Here is a 23,254-nt window from a genome sequence, read left to right on the forward strand (position 1 = left end):
TGTACTGGATAGAGAGAGCATGTTCAGATAAAGTAACTACTTATTGAATGGTCTACTTGCAAGTCAGAAAGTTAGAATTTATCCAATGAAAATTATATTTTATATACTTCCTCTTGACATAAAGTGAACTTCTAAAATAATAGTAATGCCAGAGTTTCCTGGCTAAGAAAAGAATAATATTTGAAAACTGTTAGAGGCAATACACTTTTAGTCTATGGTCAAAATACACTGTGCTTTTCTTGCTTTGTTTTTAACACACCAGTGAAGTATGTAAGCATTAAGGTAATGGAGGTGAGTCACAGAATTAAAAAAAATAACTTCGAAGCTCATTTAAAAATCACTTTTTGATAGGTCTTCTAACACAGGGGTTCCCAACCTCCAGGCTATAGACCTGTACTGGTCCGTGACCTGTTAGGAATTGGGCTACACAGCAGGAGGTGAGCTTGGCTTTGCATCACTGCCTGAAGTCCACCCCCTATTGTCTCCCTACCCACCCATCCCACCCATCCGCAAGCCTCCCCAACCCCCCACTCCGTTCATGGAAAAATTGTCTTCCACGAGACTGATCCCTGGTGCCAAAATTTTGGGGACTGCTGTTCTATCATATATGTAGGTAGAATACATATTATTGCTCTAATTTGCCCAATGTGTTGTGTTCCTTTACGGCAGTAGCTGATGAACAAATATAAGTGTGTATATACATTGTTAGGTCTTCCAGACCCCACAAATCCACAGTGATGAAAAATAAATGGATAGATTGGATGAATGACTAGTAAAGTTATATATATCATTTGTGTTTGTGTGTGTATCTATCTATCTATCTATCTATCTATCTATCTATCTATCTATCTATCTGTCATCTGTCTAGTTACCTGCCTCTATATACATGCACATTTAAAGGTACAATGCAAAAAATGTGTGCTACTTATAGTAATGTAAGTAAACTAATCTATGCCTCAATGTATATAATTGTTATATTTCTGGAAAGCTGAGCTTATATTGTTTTCACACATTAATTTTAAATGTGAAATCATAATATGAACGATTATAGAATCAGAGGATATCAACATTGGAAGCAACCATGGTTTTCCCTAATTTGGCTCCTTACTTAAGAATCCTTTGTAACTTATCCCTGCAAAACAACAGTTTGTTCTGTATTTAAATAATTGTTTACCACCTTCCCAGACAGCTTTTTTGCTGCAGGACATTGGAAAGGTCTTACCTTGAGCTAAATGAGTCTCTTACTAACTCCCATGCAGTAGCGTCATTCTCTATTCAGAAGTTATGCATCTTTTTTCTCCACATTTTGTGCAATGGACACCATTATGGCCTTCCTGAATTCTTTGCTCCAAGATAAACTTTTCTATTGTTTGACAGTTTCACAAATCTTATTTATCAGAAGAATAATTTTTTAAAGAAAATATTTTTGTAAAGCACACAATCACCTTGGTAACATGCTTTTTAATTTTATTATGATAATACTAAACTTCTCTATAAACAAAGTTTTAAGTGTAAAATTATTTCAAAATATTTTTTTCATGATAATCTGTGAAACTGGCAAATCTTTAAGTGGTATTCCCCATTCTTCGATTATTTTTTAAATTGGAGATGATATTTTTCTTGGAATTGTGTATTCTTACAGCACCTTTTATACTTTTATCAGGACTCAGGGGAGCAAGCAGAAACCACCATTGGTGTTTTTCATAAGGAAGAGATCTAAAATAGAGAAATACTTGCTTGTAGATTTTCTAGAATATTCTGAGGAATATGCTGAACAGTGAAGAAGCACCACCAAGTTCAGTGGGTATTCTTCTAAAATGAGGAAGCACAGGGATTAGGGGTCCACTGCAGCCGAGTTCAAGAGCAAAGTGCCATGTTCTTACCCAACAACCCGGAATCAGGAAGTGCCCGCCAGTATCTCCCTGTGGGCATTAGAGCTGCGTCCTTCCACCGCCACGGCCACTGTGGCTGCTCCTCAGAACAGTGAGGCTGGAAAATGGACACCAATGTCCACACGGCTTTGCTTGCCAGGGAGATGCATCTAAAGCTGCAGGAAGACACCCCTTACCAGGATTTTGGTTCTAAAACTTGCATGAATGCATTCAATAAGTGTACTTAACTTACATTCAGATCTTGAGCTTCAAGAGCTTATGCAAAAAGTAATTTTTAATGTTCTTTGCTTGACAGTACAGGCTGGTACACTGACAGAAGTGTCCAACCCATGGCCCACGGGCTGCACGTGGCCCAGGGCGGCTATGAATGCCACTCAACACAAAATCATAAATTTACTTAAAACATTATGAGATCTTTTTGTGATTACGTGTCACAATGTATTGAATGTGTGGCCCAAGACAACTCTTCTTCTTCCAGTGTGGCCTTGAGATGCCAAAAGGTTCTACAAACCTGCTAAGAGATAGTGGGAGTAGATGTTGAGCATCAATCAGCCATATCCGAAGCAGTACTTAGGCATTTGGCCTTGCTAGAAAAAAATGAAGTTAATGTTCATTGAATACCAAATATGTCTGAGGCATTATATTAGCCACTTTGTACACCCAAATTCAAGTTTATTTAATTGTCAAAATCCTGTTCTTAGGTTATCTTCATTTTGTAGAATAGAAAATAGTCTCAAAGATACTAATTTATTCAAGTCCACTGGTTACTAAATGCTGATCCCATATTTCCATTTGTTCCTCTGTCTTCAGGTTCAGAAATCTTTGTCTTTTTCCGTGCCTTTTCTTCTGAGAAGGAACTTAGAATATTGTGAAGCATCCCTTTCCATCACTGGGTAGTTTTGACTGTTTCAATGTTCTTTGTTATTGCTGAGCCTAAATCTCATTTGCCTACATTCCAGTTCTTGGGATCAGATTTAGTGATTCCAGCATATCTTTTACAGAGCAAAACTGTGTGTGCATGTGTGTGCACTTTATCAGTTTTATTGTTCCTTTTTCCTTCCTCTCTTGGATGTTCTTTCAGCCTATGTTGAGCTAGGATCACAATTAATGCTATAAATAAATGAGCCCCCACTGAAGTTTCTAGCCCATGTCTCTGTTTATGAGCCAACATTTTATTATGAAGTGTGGTTGGTCTTCAGGTACCCAAGTCAGGCAAGGCAAATGTATGAGGGGCTTTGGGAAGACAATGTGTATAAAACAAATCATTGATTTCTTTTGTAAGTTCTTCAGAGAAGATGTATTGTATCTATTAGGGGTTATAGCCCATCACACTGTAAGCTTCTCCAGAAGGGGGAAAAGAACAGTGATTTGTTCCCTGGAGAGAAATATACCCACCAGTGCCAGGCGGAATGAGCCACGTGGACTGCGAGCTTTTGTTATAGTGCAACAAATGCTCTAAACTAATAAGCAGACAAATGATTTTTTCAATCTGCCTCAGCGGTCCACATTTTAGAGAGAATATTTAAAGCCCTGGGTCTTTTCTAGGAAAATTCTTTTATACTTGAGTCCTAAGCAGGAAGCTATTAACAGTCCATCCAGATAAATAAGATCCTGATATGATGGTGATACCATCACCACGATATATTTAACTTTCAATTTTGCTAGACCATTTCAGACAATAAGCCCACGAACCAGTCACATTTTTGCTTATGTGCAATAGCTTAGTGTAAGTTCTTTACATGCTTGTCACCAACAAAAAGGTACTGTTTCATTCTTTTGTGCCAGAAAAAGCTATTTCCCTTAAACTGGGGAAATGGAAACCAAAGAAGATGAAAAGAGTGCTTGAGTTTGTAGAGGAAAGTTTCCCAAACCAATATGTTCTTTAGCTTTATAATCCATTTAAATTCTTCTCTATGGGCCATTATAAGTATATAGGTATTTAATATATCTCCATGATATTAAAAATAAAAGTAACTAAAATCTGCATCGCCTTAAACTACGATAGCCATGCTCTTGTAGAGAAGCTGGAGTTCAAAGGAGTCCAAAAGGAGATGTGCATGTCACAAGCTAGATCTGCATGAATTCAGTTTTGGTGAGGACTTCCATGAATCGATGCTTGGCATCAATCGTATTCATTTCTCTGACTGACAAACTGAGCCTTGGTAAGCATGAGTACCTTGCTAATGGGCGCTTAGGAGAGCTAGCAGAGCTGATTGAAAACCAACAGTTTTTCCATTGTAGAATTTTCCCCTTGTGATCATCCTTTTGCTCACAAACCTTTAAAGAGATCTTTTCGGTCCCCAAGATGTTTTGATGATCAAAGATTTCCCCATTTTTCATAGCCATTGTGTACTAACTGGGAAGCAGTCCACCTGGGTCCAAAACCAATTCCACTCAATTCTCTCTTAAGGGCCAAGCACTACACTGGTGAATTCCAGAGGCAGAGAAGTGGGATGTTAAACTGGGAAGAGCTAGAGAGGATCAATGCAGTAGAATTAGAAGACTAGGTTTTGGGGGTGACAGCCAGCAGAAACTGGCCCTGGCTAACTGAGGTAAATTTATAGCTCTGGGGGACTGCATATCACAGGTTAACTTGCATGCATGTCACAGGTTAAGGATATTAATTGGTGATTTGGAACAATGAGCAAAACTGAAGATGCTTAAAGTGCATATGGGAGAATAATAGAAGTTGTTAGATACTGAATGAAACAATCAGAAACCCTAAGACTTCAACCTCCTCAAACAAATGGGTCAAATATAACAAGGGAACATGGAGTAGGGTCATAGGTCATGTTCTGCAATAAAATATCCCATTTGAGGGTCTTCAATAAGTCCAAGTCCTGTATGTACCAACAGAGTATTGTTGTTTCTATAAAACTTATATAAACTTGACATTCAATTAAAGCAAACAAATGTCCACAATTAGGGAAGGGAGAGTCTTGCTTTATTCTATGCTTTTTATACCATGCTTACAGGAGCATGGTATATGCTGAGTCTGGTTAATTGGCCATGATTAAGTCCTCTGGAATGTTTGAAACAGTAACACCTTATCAAAGCAACAGCACTTCATCTCTTTAAATCATGATTTCCAACCAAGTTTCTGGAATGGGAGGAGCTCTCCATTAGGAAGGGCAGCGTGGAAGAACCCACCATGGGTGTAAATTCAACCCTGAGGAATCAACCCTACTTCGTTCTATTTTCTTAGTTGGTCTACAGCCACCAAAGATGATGAGATCCAGTGCGCTCGGTGAAAACTCAGCCCTATTTCCTGCCAGTGTTAATGGTCAACCCATGTGTATTTAGAAGAAAAGAACCAGACAAAGCATGTCATCAAACCCCATGTGTTTTGAGAGCCTGGTGAATCAGAGAGAAGCTGCTTTCTGACCACTGTTTAAACAGAGGCTGGAATTTTGATGTGACTCAAAATCCAGTGCTCTTCATAACTCGGTTTTCAGCAACACCCTCTCTCCTTAATGTATGTACAGACAGCTCCCTGGTTATAACTTTCTCTGAATACAGGCCAACATACTCATGTGACTGGCTTTACAGGTCAACCAAACAGAAGTCAGCACACTAGATTTCTCAGTTACATGACAGGAATTCCACTTGTCCTGTTTAACATATAAAGGTACTTTATTTGATCAGACTATACTAAATGCAGATTTTCTCTAAGAGCCCAAGGCTCTAAATAAATCTGATTATATCCAATGGAATATAGGTAGTTCCTCTAATGAAAAGCAGACAAGGAAACTAATGGAAATCAGGAAGCCAATTGTAAAGAAATGAACTGGCTTTGTTTCTTTGCATTTGGATTTCAGGAGTGGTAGTGTGTGGAAAGCCACTTTGATCTCTCTAAGGCTGCTTCCTGCTGCAAAGTAGAAATGTGTCCCCAACTCTCACTGCCAACTCTCCCCCATTCATCTGCCTGGATCCCTCTCAATATTCAATAGTTCACTTCCTCTGAACTATTGATACTATTCCACAGAAGTCTCACGATTCTCTTTGCGCAGGGTAGGACTTCATTTCAGACTTTCCCATTTTCCTTCAAAGCATTTACCTCAGTTTGATTTTTATACTATAGTGATTTTTGGTAATTAATATTTCTTATCTGTTTCCCTGAGATAATAGGATAAGGAAGAGAAAAGACTGTTTCTCTCTTGCATACAATTATTCCCTATCACCAAGCCCAGTGCCAGGCAGAGGACTGGTTACCAATAAATCTGTGGGCTGAGTGAATGAATGAATATATTGTTTATATTCAGTGAATGAATGTATATATTCATTTATATATATATATATATTTGGATGTTTAATTTAAACAATAGAAAATTATCTCAGAGAAAACTCACTGCTGTCATTATTTTATTTTAAAAAGAAATTAGTTTACTGTTTCTATACCATGAAGAGGTGAGTAAACTCATTGTAGATAAATAGATAGACCCAGTCATGAAATTTTTAAAGAGCTTTACATTTTAAAATAATTTTATGCAATGTATCCATCCTTGGAGGTTGCATTTGTATATGAGCGATATTAAGAGTTATTCTGGAAGACTCACTTTTTCAGTCAGTCATTCATTTATTTGTTCCTAATAGTGTCAGTTCCAGTACTGGGTGGGAAGAATACCAAAATAAAAAGACATGTGTTCCATACTTGGGAGCTCACTGTTTTCTCTTGCTGTAGATAAGTAAATCAATATGATGACAGCAGTTGATGAAGATACTGTAGAGTTATACATATGGGAGGACAGAAGAGAAATGTGGATGAGGGGCTCTCAATTCAGTCCAGATGGAGAAGTGAAATGTCAGATGTTTTCAGGAACAGATGATATGTAAGAGAGGTCTTGAAAGGAAAGTCATTCCGGAAATTGAGAAGAGAAGGTTGTTCTAGGCATGATGAAAGGCATAGTGGATGAGGAAAACTTGCAGAATTCTGAGACCTGTTTGTTGGCATGGACTACTTCCAAGGAAGTATATGATGTGGAGAGAGAAGAGTGTGGAAAAGGAACCAGATCTGGCAGGAGCCAGTGTGCCAAGGTGATAATGACATTTAATGCATCCTTTCCTGAGGGTCTGGCACTTGGTCTGCTCCATTAGTTTGTCCTAGCATGAAATACAGAAGAAAGCATCACTTTTTGTAGATGTGAGTGCCTAGTGGACAAAATAGTCATAGTCAAACTAGTCATAATGACAAGAACCCACTTACTGAGCACCTACCCTGTGGGCATTATTGAATCTAATACAACTGCAAGGTGGCTCCTGCTATTTAACCAAAACAGAAACTAATACCCTTATAAGTTATACTAGATTCTCAAGGTCACACATTGAGGTAGGGGCAGCACTAGGTCTGCAATGCCTCCAAAGCTCATGCTCACTTTGCTGTTCCCTAATGGCGATGACTTAGCATTATGCTACGGATGGTTCTGATTACTTTCTCTGGTCTAAATCTAAGTACATATTTGCTTCATTTAATCATCCTACACAGAGGTTTCTTTCTAGCACAAAGGAGAAGTGCCATTTAAAACATCCAGAAACAGTTGTTTAGTTGAGAATTAAGTTACTGGCTTGCCCTAATAAAAACAGGAAAAATATGTTCAGGCTTTTCTCTTTGAAAACTGGGATCGAGCAGCATAAATAACTCATGGAAGGTGATCCAGCTAACCTAATATCTTCCCAGTTGACCTCTTTCTTTCTAAGCTGATTCACTTTCTCATATTAATTACATTTGGCCAATATAGCCAAAGGCCATGAATAAAATTTGTAGTATTTAGAGCTAGGGGAAGACTTGACGTCTCCTGCAAAAGAAGTCTTCCTGACAGGGCAAACAAACCCCTTGAACTTTCCTTAGATTGCCTAGTTGCCATTTTCCATCTTATGTCACATTCTGTGCAAACTCAGCAAACTGATGTGATACACAATGTACTAATATAGTTATTCAATCTTGGTGAGCAAGACTTACATCACAGTTGGTGAAGTTTGCTAAATCAACTGTCTCAGATTCCCAAAATATTCAACCAGTAAACTTGTTTTATTTTAATCTTATTTTATTTTAAATTTTATTTTCTCACTTATTACTTCTGAATTTTGAATTTCATAGAACTTAATGGGGGTTGGATCTAGCAAACCTGAGCAAAGGCTTTGTCTTCTTTCTTATTCATTAAAATATTAAAGACATACCATGGCTGTTCTCCACTCCAGAACTGACTGATTAACACGCAAAGACAATACTAAATATGATCTTGTGACCATTTCAGAGTTGGGAAGCATCACAATCAAATCAACTGAACAGGTGTTTACAGTTGACTTTGTGACATGTATAAGAAAATGATGAGGTTAAAGAAAAACAACAGAAAAAGAGAAGACACTTATCCTCAAGTGGTTTTCCAATATAACTAGCCTTATCCAAGATAGTAAGCATTAATCAAAAGCTTATTATGTGTCAAACACTATACCCAATTCTTTATATTCAGAGTCAGCAGACTATAGAGATTTCTTTGAGTTTGGCAAGAGGCCAAAGCATGTTTCTTCTTCATATTAGGTGGGTGATTTTAGGCAAGATTCTTAACCTCCTTGGATATCTTTCTTACCAATTAAGAGGGTATTTGAATAGTACATAATTCATAGAGCTCACTTCATGAAACAGTTTCTAAAGTACTGATCACAGCATTTAGCACAGAGCAAGAGCTTTATAACTCAGTACTTAAAGCTATTGCAATTTAGCATCCAATTAAGACCACGATGCATCATTGGTGAAGGGGTCGGAAGACATGAGTCCTATAAGCCCCTTTCTGCACTAAAAAATTCTATGACCTTAAGAATTCATACAGTGGGGATCCTGACTGGGTCAGAACCCAAATTCTGAAATGACCAGTAAGTGAGTCTGGGGGACTGAGCCCACTTTCTGCCTCCCTCAACATGTCTACTTACATCCACTGGGAGGCATTTGATCTGAAAAATCTCAAGAGGTTGGGGATGTGGGATAATGACTTGAACTGCATTCAACTTTGGGGATTCAAACCTTTATAAATATGTCTTCCAACTTCAAAATCATGGCTCACAGAGCAGGAATAGTTGGATAACATTCATACTATGAGCATAAAAGAGGATGGGAACTTGTGCCTTCCCACTTTGTAAGATAGCTGGGTGGGCAATCAGAGGCATAGAGTCCAAGGGCAGACATTTGTCTCTGCTGGGGTGGGAACCTCTGTAGAGCAGCTGATGTCATTACCAGCCAAGTGGGCTCTGCAGAGCAAATGGCAGAGAGGCTGCACCAAGGATCTGAGAAATGAAGTCAATGCTGAGTCCCAGAGGCCATCAGAGGAGTCAGTCCACATCTCACATTTTGGTGCTGGCACTATACGCATCTGGTTGGGAGAAGAGTGCCACCTTGGTACCACTGTAGACAACCAGTTACTTAACCATAATAATAAACAGCAGCTATGATTTACTGAGCTTGTGTTATGTGACCAATCCCTTGTCAGACACTATCTAAAGCACTCCTAATTCTCACAACCAACTTTTAAAGATGAGGAAACTAAAACATAAGAACAAGATGTGACTCTTTTATCCATCATACAGGTAAGACTCCAACACAGTTTCAATCCTCTCCCAAGTTCTCATGCTTTCCACTATGACATGGCAGCTGGCAGAAGATGAGAATAGGCTGCTTGGGAAAACTCCCAGGCATCACATACAAGTTGTGGCTGCCATGGTTACCCTGTGATCCAATTCTGTGGTTCAAGGGTGTTACTACAACATGCCTACAAGGGAGAAATATCATTTGAGTCCATGAGACCATTTGATGTTGGAGAGCCTGTGTGCTTTGGCCTGTAAGAGTGGAAATGAAACAGTGGTTTGGATAAACAAATGACTGACATTGCTTATTTAAATAGGAGGCAGGATGTGACTTACAGGCAAGATTCCCCACTAAATCAGCCAACCGGACAGCGAGCTCTTGATGTTAATCATGACTAAATGGGAGTCCTGTTCATTTAATACAGATTTAAAGATATATGAATTAGAAGCAGGCTGGTTGCATTCAAAAGTAATTAATGAATGAGAAAATGGGCTATTTGTCTCAGTCTAGTACAGCATCCCTTCCATTTTCAAGATGGTATATTGATTAGAAACAGCCCAGAAATATCTATTCTCTGACTCTTAGTTCAGCAAAGTCAAGGCTTGGTAGAGCTGGAACTAAAATTCCAAACTCTATATGTAATACACTACTCTGCTATATAGCAGTAATAATAGTAACATAACAACAGCAACAACATCAATAATAATTAGACAATGAGAAGGAGGAGGAGAGAAGGACAAGGAGGAGGAAGATGAGGAAAGGAAGCTATTTATGACAACTATTTAATGAGCACTTTCTTCATGTATTGGGCTGAGCCCTTCACTTACATTACCCTATTTAACTCTCGCATGATAAGTAGTCATTTTAAGCCTCATTTGGTAGGGGAAGAACTTGACTCTCAGAGGTTATGTGATTCCTCTAAAGTACCCAACAAGTGAGTGGCACAGCTAGGATTTGACACTGCCTCCTAGGATATGTTGAATCTGGATTCTAATGCTAACCTTCCAAATATTGATCTGAAAAGTTATAGCTTCTGATCTTAATGGTGTTAAGCTCTAGTGGGGAAAGGCTCTCACTGTATTATATTCTACAACTGTGTCCCTGGAAATCTTCTTTAGCTTCTGAGGACTGTTTTTCATGTATAAAATGGAGATGATAATACCTGGTCTGTCCATCACATGCAATTATTGGTAACATCCATTAAGTTACACAAATATAAGGCTATTTCATTATTATTATATTCATATTAGTAGTATTACTCTGGGTCTTCTTTTTTCTACAGGTCCCCTACTGAATCAAGACCAGAGTTCTTTGGCAGTGTAAAAATACCTACCTCTAATTTTCCTCTTCTCAGGGAATTACAACTCTACTGTCGCTTACCATGTCACAGTTTATATCATTGAGCAATGTGCTGCTGTCACAAGACACGTGTATTCTGGAAACACTGGCTCCCTCCCTGAAGAGATTCATTCACACTCTGACACTGGGCAGGCAAGCATGCATCTGTTTGGTTGCATCCCCACCCTCGGTCACATAATGCTGCATTTAGTTTTTTTAAAGAGATGTGCCATGAGCCCTGGCCAATAATGAGCACCTAATCAATGCACTGGTGTCTTCCCCTTCTCCTTGCCCTCCCCAAATGGGCAGCAGCAGTGGGAATAAGAGGGAAAGACAAGCATGAGAGATGTGAGGACAGCAGAATTGTCTAGACTTAAAAGAAAGGTTTTGGCTTGTCCATGTCATTAACCTGCTAAAGGCACTATAATTATCCAGTGAGCAGCAACTATGACAGTCTTGCTCACCAGTGTACATGTAGTGTCTGGCATAAGGGTCAGAGGGCAGAGTCCTTAATAAACACCTGATGAACTCATGAATCAAAATAAGAATATCTAGCACTTAGGGAGTATGTTTAATGGGCAAGGCACTGTGCTGGGCACTGTACATACAGTTTCTTACTTAACCCCTTCAACTACTTTTTGTCTATTTTACACATCAAGAGATGGAAATTTAGAAGGATCAGAAAATGTAGTCAAGGTTATATGTCAGATAGAAGATTTAAACCAAGGCTGAGTGACTCTAGTTTGGGGTTTATAACTACTAAAAGCCAAACCGCCTCTTTTGTCCAGCTGTCTATAACTTGACAGAAGAAAGGGAGGACTGAAAAAGTACTGTCACTCACCCAGGAGGAACTCCTTCAGATGATGCCTATAAATAGGTGTGACCTGGATTTGCGCAAATATGTGCGGTGTGGAGGGATAAAGAAGAAAAGCACAGCTTTCTAGAAAAATAGGTAGGAAAAACTTGTCCATGAAATAAATGGGTCCATTGCTGAATTTTCTAAGTTATCAGAGGCTCTGGCAAATGGAAAGGAAAGTCTGCGAGGAGCCTTGGAGGAGAAGAAGGCAGATCTCAGACATTTCAAAAATGAATCATTACTTGTACAACCCAACAGGGATGTCAGGAAGTGCCCACAGGGATTAGGCTGTGGTAACCCTGTCTCCAAGAGTACTGGGTTGACGCTGAGAGAGACATTTTTGCAGCTATGCTGGGCTATGGATGAGAGAGCGCAGTGAAAGCTTGAAGAGCAGGGGAATATATGATGTATTCAGAAGGGGGAAAAAGCCAAGAATAGCAAGTTTCACTCAGTTATAATCCACTCTATGGTCCAGGAAGAATGACTGTTTTCATATTATTTGGAAATAAAATGGTTGCTAGAGACAATATAGCTGGTGGAGGTTCTGAGATTGTGTCTCATACAGGTCAAAGTAAAGATGTGAACAAGAGGACATAAAAATGATGTACAACTGTGGTGAGTGAGGTGGAAAGAAGGGGACAGAATTGCCTAAATTACTCAGCTCCCTATTTGTAACCTACAATATGATTTCCTCAGGGCCCAGTTCAAACCTCTGAGTTCTTCCTCTGTGAAGTCTTTTCTAATCAACTCATTTCTTCAAGACACCAGGCTCTTTTGACATCAATTTGTTGTTCTATGTATGGATGTATTAATTGGTTGATTCTTGTACGTGCTTTGATCCCACAACCTTGATATTTTGAGATGATGCTCTAACCAACTAAGCTATCTGGCCTGGGCATCCATTGCGCTCTTGATGGAAATCTTGAGTTTTCACGTTGGGGCCATTGTGAATAAAGTCATGTACAAGAATTCTTTTGGAAGAAATAAATGTATATAAATAATCATTTTTTTGATATATGTTATAACATCAAAGGAATGACCCATGAAAGATATCATTGATAAGCTGGACTTAATTAAAATTAAAAAGGTTTGCTCTTAGAAAGAGAGTCTCAAGAGAATGAGAAGATGAGCCATAGACTAGAAGAAAATATTCACAAAAGACACATCTGATGAGGACTGTTGTCCAAAATATACAAAGAAGTTCTCTTTCAAAACTCAATAATTAAAAAAAAACTTGATTAATATATGGGCCAAAGATCTGGACACCTCATCAAATTAAATATACAAATGGAAAATATCTATGAGAAGATGCTCCACATGCTGTGTCACCAGAGAAATGCAAAATTAGAATGGTTAAAATCCAGAACACTGTCAACACCAAATGATGGTGTGCATATGGAGCACTGGAAACTCTCACTCACTAATGGTGGAAATTCAACATGGCACAGCCACTTTGAAAGACAGTTTGGTGGTTTTCTACAAAACTGAATATACTTTGTAAACATACAATCCAGCTATCACACTCCTTAGCATTTAACTAAATGACTTGGAAACATGTCAATATGGAACCTACACACAGACGTTTATAACATTTTATACATAATTGCCAAAACTTGGAAGGAAACAAAATGTCCTTCAATAGGTGAATAAGTAAATAATTAATAAATTCAGACAGTAAGATATTATTCAGCACTAAAAAGGAATAACCTATCCAACCATTAAAAACTTAGGAATCAATCCAAACAGGTTACAATTATGTGATTCCAATGACATGATATTCTGGGAAAAACTAGAGACACAGTAGAAAGATCAGTAGCTGCTAGGGATAGGAGGAAGGTGGAGGAGGAAGGTGGGATGAATAGGTGGAGAACAGGGGATTTTCAGGGCAGTGAAAATACTCTATGTGACACCATAATGATGGATACATGTCGTTATATATTTGTTCAAACCCACAGAGTCTACAACATCAAGAGTGAGTCCAAATGTAAACTATGACCTTCAGGTGATAATGATGTGTCAAAGGAGGTTCATCGCTTGTAGCAAATGTACCCCTCTGGTGGGGGATGTTGATAATGGGGAGGCTGTGCATGTGTTGGGGCAGGGGGTGAATGGGAGTTCTCTGTACTGTCTTCTCAATTCTGCTGAACCTAAAACTGTTCTGAAAAATAAAGAAAAAAATGTGTTTTGAGTAATGAATATTTAGTATATTTGTCACATTTCTTATATATGATGATAGATACTGACTTTTTCAAGCATTTATTTGATTCATATGTTTTCCTGTTGTGGCTATCTTGGGGATACCTAAGAATATTTTTAGGCCAGTTTGTCAAAGGAGACTTATGCATGAAAAATATTTCATGACATGTGAAAGTCATCTAAAAAGTCATCCTTAAACTATTCTGCAGACCAAAACATTCTTAGAAGAGGCTTTAGCCTATATGTGTGGAGTACTACACATGTACTGTATATGAATTTTACATAAAGCTAGCATTACGTGAATTATTTGCCAGGTATTCAATATTCAAACATACAGAAGGACAAGTACAGTGTTAGGCACTTAATAGGTGCAAGTTGCTCAGTAATTGTGTGCTGAGTGAGTTAACTTCAGGTACCTTCTTTCAGGCAGGGCGGTGCCCCCTGGAAGCAAGATGGTTTTACATGAAATTGAGTGGGAGGGGTTAAATGAAAGCACTCTGTTGAAATGCTGCATTTTCCATTTTGGCCTCCCAAGTGTCTCAGTAGATAAATACGAGCTGATTAGAAATGAGTGGAGCAGTGCCCTGGATGGAGTTTGGAGGATTGATTAATATGTCTCAGAAAGCCAAATCAAATAGCATGTAAATGGCTCCTGGAGAAAAAAAAAATTCTCCCAGGCCAACTTTCCACAAGTTCCTAAGGCGATGTTGCCTCTCTATGGCCTCATCCGGACATGATTTTTTTCTGTAGGCCAGTGCAATCAGACAACCCTACAGTGTCCTAACTCAATCACACTTTCATAAAATAAGCAAATGCTGCTGAACCCTGACTACACACCAGCCACAAGGCTGAGCGCTGGAAGCAGATGAAAAGAATGTGGCTCAGATCCCCAAGAGCTCACATTTGAGTCCGAAAGACAGGCGCGTGTGATGAGCATGAAGGTGAGCAGCACAGAGTCTTGGAAGAGCCAAAAAACCTTCGCCTTTAAAATCAGAGATGGTGATTTGACTCCTGACTTTGCAACTTATAAGGTGAATGTTCTCAGACAAGTTACTTAGTCCCTTTAAAATTTACTTTTAGTTGCTTCACAATGGTGGTGATGGTGCGTAGAGATATTACCAACAAAGCACCTGGCACAGGGGAGGCAGTTGGTACACAGTGGTTCGTATTTTCATGTGCAGAGTGGGATGATCCGGGGCTGGCGTGTCTTGCACAAGCCCAGGGCCACAGCTTCCCTCACTGTCACAGTGAGTTTAGCAGCTGCTAAATCTTCTGACATTTTTATTTCACTGTGAACTTTTCTAGCTTTCCAGGAAATTAAATGTGGGGTTTTGAAGGATGCTGTAAACACTGGACCTTCTTAGGTGGTTTTCAGGGAAGAAGGAGAATACAGGAAACCAGGAAAAAAAGTAAAAGACATGAACTTTAAACTGTCATTAATCCCTCCTGTCGTCTCAAGCTGGACTGGATTTTCTGATTTCACAGGACTGTCTCAGAAACAAGGATTGTTTTGTAGGTTAGGTATATCTGAAGCTTCCCGCTGATAGGAAAACAGAACCATGTGAAAACAGGACCTGGACCATAGGAGGTGTCAGTTCAAAACCAGATCAGAATCAAAAGCTTCCTCTCTTCTAAATTTAGACATAGAGATCTATATTTCTATCCCAGTGTTATTTGGAGCTGGGTAGTATGGAGAATAACAGTACCCTGAATATGTCCATGTCCTAACCCTTAGAACCTGTGAATATATTGGGTAATATAGTAAAGGGAAATTAAATGCAGATGGGCTTAGGTTGCTAATAAACTGACCTGAAAATGGGAGATTATTTTTGTGTTAACTGCATCTAACTGATATAACCACAGGCTGTACAAAAGTGGAAGAGAGAGGCAGAATAGAGGATCAGAGGACGATGTGACTATGGAAGGAACGCACAGAGAGACACAGCATGTGTGGCTTTTGAAGACAGAAAGGGGCCACAAGCCAAGGAACCCAGGCAGTGTCTAGGAGCTCAAAAGGCAAGAAAATGGATTCTCCCCTGGAGGCTACAGAAAGGAACACAGGCCTGTGTAACCATGATTTTAGTCCAGTGAGACCCATTTCAGGCTTCTGCCCTCCAGAGCTATAAGACAATGCATTGTGTTGTTTTAAATCACTGAGTTTTTGTGATTTGTTACGGCAGACGTAGGAAAAAAAATACAAACTGCAACCACAGACTGGAGCATAGGGTCATAAAAGAAATAAGAAATGGGTCTAAAAATTAGGTCAGAAAAAACAGCACATAAATATATCTATTTTAAAAATTATTAAACCAGAAAATGTACTACATTTGAAGTGTCTCTGATGCAGAGGCAAATATTTTGTGTGTGTGTGTGTGTGTGTGTGTGTATGATATCATATATACATATCACATATATATATATATATATATATATTTCATTCACACTTAGACCCAGGTAAATGAAACTTCAGTAGGCAAACATTCAAACTTTATGAAAGAAAAACAGATTATTGCAGGAGGCAAGAATTACTGTAAAATTCGTTTGAAAACAAAAGTCCCTAAATGAATATAAAGCATATTTTTATTTCTAAAATGTTGATTTAAACTGAAACTTCTGAGAAACTGCCATAATAATCCCTTCCAATAAGTGAAGGCGTCAGCTAAGATTAAATTAAGCACTGGATCTGAAAAATGCTTTGTAAACTATAAAGTGTTTTATATACATACTTGAATTTTTTTGTAGAAAACTACCCATGACAGCACACATTTCCATAGCCCCTGGAATGTTTAAAGGTCTTCAGTGCATACTCCCTCACATAATATAATCCCTAAAGATGAGCTGGACAGGCATTCTTCAGAAATAAAGAATGGAGTCTTTAAGTTCCCTTTGAAAAACTCTTGCCAAAGGCAGCTATGCGCTATTGCCATGGGAAACACAGGCCACAAAAGATGGATGAGACATGAATTCTTCCTTAAGGAGCTCACCATCTATTGCGAACAAATAGAGCATAAATAATGCCAACACGATTGAGTAAATGATAGTGTTAAATGACTTTGCCCACTGCCACACAGAGAGAATTAACCCCAATTTCCTGGCTTCTAATTCAGCCTCTCTCTTTCTCTCCCCCAACCCCGCCTCTTTCCTACACAGACACACACACATTTGTGGCACCCTTCAGGCCTTTCCTCTTCCACCTGATCATCTTGTTCCTGTGCAAGAAGACTGCAAGCATCTCTCCCTGCCTTCTCACAACTCTCCAGTTTGAAGTCCACTCTGGGCAGGGATCGGTCTTTTCTTCAGAAGCCCTCAAATCCTGTTCTCTGAAGCATTTGGAAGGAGTGAGAAACATGGGTTGAGATGGAGTTGAATCTTATATTCCTCTCTGCCCCTATCAGTATGCCACACACTTCATAGGCACTGTGTCCACATAGGTTCATTAGTTCATTCATCATTCATTCATTTACAAAACATTCATTTAGCATCTACTATGTTCTAGGTAATGTACTAAGTGCTGACAGTATAGAAACATCGCTAGTTATAATAGCCCATATCTATGGTGTATTTATTATGGACCAAGCATTCTGGTAAATATTTTGCATGAGTTTATTTAACGCTAATGAGAAACATAATGTTATTGTTATTATCATTATTTTTCAGATGAGAAAACTAAGAGAAAGATTAGGTCATTTGCACAAGGCACAGTTAATGAATGGGTGAAACACAGTATACACTCAAGAGCCTGGCATGGCCCAACACGCTTAACCACTTTTCTAATTCTATTATATTCCTAGTTTCTGAGAATGTTTTTTTTTTCTCTTGACAGAGTGTCAACTTTTATCAAATACATGTTTTGTGTGTAATCATATCATATGGTTTTTCTCCTCTACATTGATAATATGATTAATTATCCTGATTAATTTTTTGAAAGATAATCCACATTAAAATCCCAGAATAAATTCCACTTGGCCATGGTAAAACATATATTTTTATTATATTTCTAAACTTGATCTGTTAATATTTTGTTGATAATTTTTAATATATAAGAAATACATGTTTATAATTTTATTTTTTGAAATGTTCTTGGTGCTTTTGGTGGCAGGGTTATGCTGTATTCATGACATGAATTTGGAAGTGTTCCTGTTCTCTACTCTCTGAAAGAATTTGTGTAACACTGTTATTACAGTCCTTGTAAATGATTGTAAGAATATGGCAATTAAATAATTTGGTTCTGAAATTGCTCTCTTCTACTTTAGTAAATTGGTTTGCTTGTTTGGGGGAAAAGTTTTAACTGAAAATTCAATTTCTTTAAGATGGAGTGCTTGTCAGAGAACTGGGAATTTTCTGGTTGTATTGTTATGTCTTCTTTTTTTTCAGGTTAATTATTTTCTGTTACAGTTGATGTTCAATATTATTTTTTATCAGTTTTGGGTGTACAGCCTAGTGGTTAGACACTCATATACTTTACATTAATCCCATTGAGTTTAGATAACATCTCTCTTGTAAATTCAATTCTTGAAATTTACAGACTTGCTCTTTTTTTAATGTCTGTTTTGTCAAGTACTCCAAATACATTTGAAAACACTGTATTTTGTTGTGTTTTCTAGTGCAGTTTTTAGAATAAATGTCAGTTAGTGCAAATTAGTTAATAGAGTTACAAATAAATTTTATATTTTATTTGATTTTTGGTGTGCTTTAAAAATTTAATGATATTTTAGAATTTATAACTATACTAGGTATGTTGTCTGTTTTTCCTACTAATTCTGCTACTCTGTGTGTGTGTATGTGTGTGTGTGTCTTGAAACTATGTTTATAGGTGTGTATCTATTTGGATTTATGATGACTTCCTGTTGACTATCAATACCTTTCTAAAAGATTCCTATTTCTTTAATATTTCCATCAATGCCTATTTTTATGCTATTATGACAGTCATACCAACTTTCTTTTGGTAGTGTTCACATGCTGTAATGGTTTAATAATATTATTATTATTACACAATCTATATTCTTAGAAGACAAGTGTGTTTCTCCTAAATAGCACATACTTGTGTCTTGGTTTGTGTATTTATTTTTCTTAATCTGACAATTTTTTCTTTCTGCTGGATGATTAGACAATTTCCATTTAATGTAATTATTGATAACGATCAACTCAAGTCTGCCACCTTTATATTTGCTTTTTAGTGGTCTAAGCTGTTACATCATTGTTCTTTCACTTCTAATTTTGTTTGGATTAATCAAGAAATATTAGTATTCAGTTTTCTTTCCTTTATTCACTTTTTATTCATACATTCTATATTATCAGCCATTTACCTTGATTATAGCATGCATTTTTAACTTGCTGCAACTAATCTTAAGTTAGCACACTTCTGATCCCTAACCCTGCAACACCCTTACAATAGGTTAATTCATTTACTCCCTTTTATTGTTGCCATTTATTTCATTTCTACATAGTTATAACATCTACAGTGCATTGTTATTGTTGACTGAAAGACTGTAATATTTTATATTTATCCATATATTCACCTCTTCTAATGTTTCATTTCTTTCTGAAATTTTATGTTTTTATATGAGGCTATTTCCTTTCAATGTGAAAAACTTTCTTTAATATTTTTATAGTGTGGGCATGCAGGCAACAAGTTCTCTGAAACTTGTCTGCAAAACTTTTTATTTCACCTTCATTTTTGCAGAATATTCAAAAGTGGGTATGAAAATCGACATAGCTTTTTTTTCCTTCCATTGCAGTGCTTTGAAGATTCTATTTCAGTAACTTCTGGTTTTCATAGTTTCTATTAAAAAGTTTTCTGCCAGTTGAAGACAATGTGTCTTTTTATGGTGACTTTTAAGAATCTCTCTTTATATTTGGTCTTCAGAAATTGAAACGTGTGTCAATGCATCATTTTTCTTTGTATATGTCTTGTTTTAAGTTCAATTATCTTCTAGCATATCAAAGCTATCTTTTATCAGTTTTGCATACTTATTCATTAATATCTTTTCAATATTGCACTCTCTCCTTTTCTTCTGAGATTCCAAGTATATAAACACATGTTAGATTATTTACAGTCTCCCATAATTCTATTATTATCTATTTCGCTTTCTTCATTCTTTTCTCTCTACTTTAGTTTGAATACTTTCTATTGATCTGTCTATATATTCACTAGCCCTCTTTTCTGCTGTTAAAAGCAAGTTCTTAACTTATGGATTGTATTTTTCAGTTTCATTCTATACATTTTAGATATTCTCTTGTTGGAGTTACCCACTATTTCATACTTTCCTCACTTTCCTTAATACCTGTATATTTATTTTAAGCATGCCAATGGAGTGCTATGACAAGATAAATGGTCTACCACAAGATATTAAAATTTAAGTGGAAATGGAAGTCTGTATATTGGTTATATAAGGAGAATATGGTACATTAATTTTAAAAGACATTTATAGAGAATACAATTAAATCTTACATGCATTTTTAAATCTATCAATTTCCTTATATGTGAAACTCTATAATATCATTTTAAAATAAATAGGCAGAAGCAATTTCAGGCCATTTTGGTAAACAAGGATATGTTTCGCAGAACTGCCAGCTGAGTCATAGTCATGGGCTCATGATTCTTCCAATAAATTTTTACTAAACACCTATTATGTACCATGAACTGCATCAGGACTGTGGGTCTGCACTGAATCCAAAAATAACAAATTCTAGATTTAGCAGGAGGTTTATAGTCTCATAAATGTCACTTTTGCAGAGGTTGTTTTGCTGAAGGGATAGCCTAATGCAAAGGAATAAAAGTTATTAATGTCTCTGTCTTGTGACAGTGACTCACCTGGGTATGTCATGCTCCAAAGAGATAAGATGTCTTTGAGGTTGTTCACAATGAGAAAATCTGATTTTAATAAATACAAGATGATATCTTAAAGAGTTAAGATGGTATAACTATTAAATAGAAAACTGTTATAAAGGCAAATTATTCAGGAAGTTGGACAGAATGTTAGCAAATTTCGTTACTGACTTATAGCAGCAGGATGCTTATATATAATATATAATAGCAAACAAATAATCAGAGAAAACAAGAGAAACTAGAAAAACTTCAGGGCAAAGAAACTGAAATGATCATCTAGATATGGTAAACTTCTTTATGTAAATCAATTCTTCATTATTTTAAATGTAAAAAAAACAAAGCTTAGAAAGAAATCTAGACTGAACACCTTAAACTCAGAATTCTGAGAATATAAAAATATCCTTCTTGAAATATATTTTATGTTACTCTCCAGCTCCCTTAAAAGGAAGATACTGATAATAAATAAAAGTATTTTATTTTGTAGAGGAGTTTATAATAGTTGGTATATTTGAGGATATAATAATAGTAATAATTTACATTTATAAAGCACTTAGTAAATATTAGTGTGATCTATATGTTCCAGATCATGTAATTTAATCCTTACAACATCTTATATGTTTGATCCAATTTTCACCATAGATGAAGGAAGAGAGAGTTTGATTCCTCTTTTAATCCTCTTCAGTATTTTATTTCATCCTCATAGTAATCTCTATCTTATAGATGAGACATTTTGGTGATAGAATGTTTAAGTAACTTAACGAGTGTTCCAACAGGGAATTGTGATGCCACATTCAACTCAGATATTCTAGGTCCAGAGCCCTTGCTTTTAATCATTAACACCAAACTATGTCCAATTTAAAAGGAGTATCATATAATACAGTAGAATTTGTTAAAGTGTATATATATCCATGAACTCATACTATGACAGGTTATTTATAGAAAGAGGGATGCTTTCAGAATTCCCCATACTTTTAAAGATATCTATCAGAATTTAAACACTGACCTAGAATGGTTTACTCTTGTTTTTAAAGTATCCCCAAAGCCCACTTATTCACCTCAGCCTTTATGTTCTTCCTTTCTTCACCAAAATATTATAGAGTGAGATACTCTTGTTTTCTTTGTTGTATATTTTTAACCCTTTCCACTTGCTCCAAGACATTGTTCCATCAAACGTCTCTCTTACTCCCCTGTGTGTTCCACCAGTGCCACTGTATTAGTTTTCCTGGAAAGATGTGACAAAGTACCACAAACTGGGTGGCTAAAACAATAAAAATGCATTGTCTCACAGTTCTGGAGTTGAAATCCAAGATCAAGGGGTTGGCAGGGTTGGTTTCTGCTGAAGGCTGTGAGGGAGAGTCTGTTCCATGCCTATTCCCTACCTAATGATGGTTTGCTGCCAATAATCAGCATTCCTTGACTCCTGTAACATTACCCCCATTTCTGCTTTCATCATGTCCTCTTTGTTTTTCTGCATCCAATTTCCCCTTTTTATAAGGACACTAGTCACACTGGATCAGGGACCCACCTAATGAATTAGGTAAGGACTTCATCTTAATTAATTACATCTACAACCATTGTATTTCCAAATAAGGCCAGACACTGAGATACTTGAGGTTAGGACAACATAAAAATAATTGGGGTACACAATGCAACCCGTAACATCTACTATCATAAATTTTTCATCATAGCCAATAAAACTAGTATTTCTCCCACCCTATAAAGATAATACCATCTTCTCTAACCTTATTACTGTTCAATCTCTTATCGTCTTTTCTCATTTAGCCTTGTTAAAAGAGGAGTTTATGCCAAGTCCTTCTATGTCAGACAGAGTTGTTTGCTTGCAAGGGAAAAACTCTAACTCTGGCTAACTTAATTCAAAAGAAATACATTAAGAAAGTATGTGATAGCCAGTAGGACAGAAGCTTAAAGTATACGGTGCCAGGCAGAGTGATGCTCTCCCAAAATTCCACCTTCAACCTATGCTACCATTGGACTGGCTCTGGCCAACAGTCTATTGATATTAAAAATATGTTTTATTCCTGGTGGAGGCATTGAATCATCAATGCATTACTTTCTTACTGTCTCTATTTTCCTGCTACAGCAACTGTTATAGTTTGGGCTCTCCAAGAGCACATACTAGGATACAGTTTGTGTCACAAGGTATTTATTAAGAATCAATACCTATTAATCCAATTAAAATGGGCAAAGGGCCTGAACAGACACTTCTCCAAGGGGGACATACAGAGGGTCCAGAAACATATGAAAGGATGCTCAGCATCACTAGTCATCAGGGAGATGAAAATTAAAATCACAATGAGATACCACTTCACACAGGTGAGAATGGCTATCATAACAAGTCAACAAACAACAAGTGCTGGCGAGGCTGTGGAGAAAAGAGAACCCTAGTGCACTGCTGGTAAGTCCGGCATGGAATGTCCTCAAATAACTAAAAATGGAACTGTCTTTTGTCTCAGCAATTTCACTGCTGGGACTATACCATAAGAATCCTCAGATACCAATTCAAAAGAGCATATGCACCCCAATGTTCACAGCAGCATTATTTATAATAG

This window comes from Pteronotus mesoamericanus, unplaced genomic scaffold (assembly GCF_021234165.1).
Source record: "Pteronotus mesoamericanus isolate MK-2021 breed Mesoamerican mustached bat unplaced genomic scaffold, CSHL_Meso_final scaffold_174, whole genome shotgun sequence".
Classification (NCBI taxonomy): Eukaryota; Metazoa; Chordata; class Mammalia; order Chiroptera; family Mormoopidae; genus Pteronotus; species Pteronotus mesoamericanus.